At 29.8% G+C, this 4,055-nt stretch overlaps 1 long non-coding RNA gene across 1 annotated transcript; it reads right to left on the bottom strand.

Annotated features, from left to right (window-relative positions):
• Positions 1-2,492: 2,492 nt before the first annotated feature.
• On the bottom strand, positions 2,493-3,457 carry LOC117174581. The gene is made up of 3 exons (XR_004467318.1): positions 3,122-3,457; positions 2,874-2,993; positions 2,493-2,779 (listed from the first exon to the last, which is right to left on the bottom strand). It is a non-coding gene; the product is annotated as an uncharacterized LOC117174581 (long non-coding RNA).
• Positions 3,458-4,055: the final 598 nt, after the last annotated feature.

The raw sequence follows: 4,055 nt of genomic DNA, 5'->3' as shown, positions 1-4,055 counted from the left end.
ACAATGTAAAATCTTGCAATGTACAATATGATGATTTTATGCTATTATAATGCGATAATTACGATATATAGCGCAGGAAGTACAGTATATATTGCAATTCATGCGATACCGTTTTCTCCGTGTTCTGAATATATATCCACTAATATAAATATGTTTCATTTTCTAGGTCGAAGATTGAGAAGCAGCATGAAAAAGTTAATTGAAACTTTTAATTTCTTTATTATCACCACGCAATTCGCGTCCAGTACACATCCATATTACACTTATACTCCTTCTTGGACTTGATCATTTTGCTCTCTAAAAGTACGAACAATTAATAAGATTTTGTCAAAAGTACAATTAAACTAAATATCGTTCTCAAGAGTATCACATCGCAAAAGAAATCGCCAAAAGAATTCAGTTTAATAAATATGATAGATTAGTAAGTAATTTTTCCACGTCACATTTCCAAGTCACATTTTTCCACACAATAAAAATGTAAACCTAAAAAAGTTCCGCTTGGAATTGGAAAGAAATTAAATATCAAAATTAATTTTATTTTTTTTAATTCTGATGGTTTCAAATTAGTAATATTCAATTGGTACTTACCGTTAAAATAACAATTGTAGCGTTAAAAGTTTAAATGTTGCTCTCTGAAATTTTTCCCATTCAAGGGGTTCTATTTCAAACGATTCAGTTTCAAATTGTTTACTTTTGAATATTTGATGCATAATTGCGCATTCATACATTTTATTATTCAAAAATTTTCGATTTGAATGGGTTAAAAATTTAATATTTTCGACTCAAACAATATTTGAATTGGATTTTAAATAAAATAAAATCGTTTAATTAATGAATATACAAATTTTAAGTTATGTTCACATTAAAATTAGTTTATAAAGTTTGAATCAGACTTTTCAATTTTCTTAATTATTAAGGATTTCGTATGAAAAAAGTTGAAGTTTCAACGTCAAAATCTGTAAATTGTTTAATTTGAAACCGATTTAGAATCATATTGTAAAATAATTATGGTGCAATTTTTAAAACTCGAAATACATTTTAGTTTTAAAACCCATTAAATAATTGATATAGTTTTATATTAGTTGTAAATTAAATGATGTAGTAATGAAAACAGTTAACAACTAAACTTAACATTAAAAAAAGTTGAAAACGAATTTATTCTTAATTGAATTATATTATGTGATATGATATTTGTAATATTCCAAGTGATTTGATAGATGGTTCTTCTAGAAACTTGTGAAATTCCTTGTGAATAAATAAATTCACAATCATACTCATTTCTCGGCTTTTTCCGGTCTCAAAAATTCCCGGTTTTCGGTCCAGCGTCTACCCCACAAATGATAAGTTAACAAAGCTCCAGATATAGATTATTGGCAATTTAATTCCATGTAAACATAATCTTCAGACCCCCTATATTTGAATTATATTGCGATAGACATAAATATTAGTAATAACTTCGCATAATGTTGAATTTAAATTCGGTTTCCCTTTGTCGCGTCTACAATTTATGATCCACATTGACAGTCTTTCTCTTCGCTCTAGTGGAAAACAGTAAAGTTTAAATATATCCTCGCTTCTGTATTTACAAAACGGAGTACTGCAGCAGATCATTTTTCTTATATTCTAAAGTTAACTTTAATTAAAGTATACGGCATGCTTATCGCACTGTTTCCCGCGTACTGTCCAGGAATCAGAATGGCGGTTGCATATTCTTGTCCAATATAGCTTCCTATCTAAAGTATTTTAACTATAGTAGTATGAGGCAGAGTCACAGTGATGACGGAGTAGTACCTTCAGCGGTCTTTATAGAAGTCTTTTAGTCTCCTAAGTAATTCGGCAGTAGTCGTTTATCTGACAGCCGGAATACTCAGTGCACAGCCCCTCGGTTTGTATCTCCCAAAAATCTGTGCTGTGTGTTACTTTTTAAATTTATTTATAAAAAAATCGATGTCAAGAACACAAAAGAGTAATACTAATGAATTTTCTACAAATAAGTTGAATTTTCACTCGGGAAAGATTTTTCAGTCAAAAGAGAAAAAGAACTGCAACCAAATTGTTGATTTTTCAACCCGAAAATATAAATTTTTTACGAAAAACTTAAATTTCCGTGAAAGAAAAATCGAATTTAAAAACAATAGTTAAATCTTTAACTAGAAATAGATTTTTAAACAAAAGAGATGAATTTTCAACCAAAAAAAGTTGTAATAATCTAATTTGATTCTATCAATTCAGTTCGCATTTAAGCGATAAAACGAAAAAAAGGAGAAATTTTTTGAAAACAGGGGGAAAAAGTAATTATTAAAAAAAAGGGGAAATAGGGGAATCGCAGAAGGAATGGGACGTTTGTATTCAGAAACTTTACTTGTGAAATAAAATTACAAATTTTTTTTTAGCATTTCAAAAGATTGTTAATCACATTTATATTTTCCATGTGTGATGTCACATTTTTCGTTAGCTACTCCCCCTCGCCTTAAGTCACAAAACCTAATAACCCCTTTCCCCCTAGAAATATGACATCATTTTTAAACGATCCCTTTACATAGTTTCTCGCTATTGAAAATCCTTGAACTTTTTTGCTGAATTCATATTAATCAATTAAGCTATCTAATTTATGCAATAACATTTATTTTTCACTTATCAGTAGTTTTACCTTGCGTTAGTAGCTGCATAATCCACATTTTCATCAGTAGAATATTCATTATGTTTAATAGGTAGAACACTATTCCCTGCGGAATTGACCAAATCTGTTGAATATTGATTATAGTTCTCAGTTATTTCTCTGTGAATAAATAATTAAAAACACAACCATTAGAAAATGAAAATGTTCCTTGAAAACAAAGGTTAATTTCTTAATAACAGTGCTTATACTATACCTAAGGTAATTTTTGAGCTCCACTTCGAAATTTTCTGAATCATCCAGAATGGAATAAACTGTACTTTTATTTATGAAATTATAAATTTCCGGGGAGGGGTCAGGAATCTCAAAATTTTTCCTTTAAAATGATAAAAAAAAAGTATTTACGGTGTGAATTTGGCATCTCTGAGGTTACAACTTTTGACAAGACCCCCAGACCACAGACAGTACAATTAAAATATAAATATTAAAAGATTTATTACTTACTTCCTTCATCGGCTATAATTATCTTATGTTCCAAATCCATTTTAAAGTAAATTATGATTAATTCATCAATCATTTGATCTCACAACACTTTGGGACAATCAATAACGTTTTAATAATAAACAATATTAACGACCGTCTTTATCGACTAACCTATACTATCCCAAAAAACTGAAGGGCAAAAGACGTTATAAAGCTCCTATTACTTTCAAAACAAGAAATTTGTAAAGATTTTTATTTCTTTTAACACTTCTGCTTGTTTGTCAAATTTCTTAAAAAATGAACTTAGAATAGTTTTATCCGTAGTGGAACGATAGACTAGTGCTTATTCGTAATCTGATGACAGTCGCTTTCTTAACGATAATAAAACAATAGCCTAATATGCGTAGAACCCATCGATATGGTCCATATTAAGTTGATTTTTGACAATATCCAGACTGGCTGGCTAAATATTTCGCTAGCCCTGTTATATCGTATGCCTCACAGGAGGTATATTTTAGGGGCGAAGTTGGTTGCATAAATTCGAACGAATTGAAACTAAAAGATTCAGCCCATATAAAGTCGATTTTGACATTGTCAGGGTTGGCGAAATATTTAGCTGGCTCGGCTTTGCCGTTTACCTAATAGGGGATATTTTTTAGGTGTGGAAGTTGGTTGCATAAATCTAGAGTTCCTTTGGGAGAGTTGCGTAAACACTTACTCCGCTTCTGATTGATGCCGCGAAAGCGGAATCGGATGTTTTGCAATTGGCGCGACTTTTAAGTCAAATTTAATGTCCACGCACTGATAGAACAGTAAATAAATACAATACAAATAATAATGTAGATGTAATAATGAAGAATCTTTGAAAAGTAAAAAATCTTTTTTTATACATACTTTAAGAAAAATACTATTAATTAATACTGTTTCATAAAGGCTGTAACACCAAATAAATAGT

This window comes from Belonocnema kinseyi, chromosome 6 (genome assembly GCF_010883055.1).
Source record: "Belonocnema kinseyi isolate 2016_QV_RU_SX_M_011 chromosome 6, B_treatae_v1, whole genome shotgun sequence".
Taxonomy (NCBI): Eukaryota; Metazoa; Arthropoda; class Insecta; order Hymenoptera; family Cynipidae; genus Belonocnema; species Belonocnema kinseyi.
This window is presented reverse-complemented; position numbering and strand designations above follow the sequence as displayed.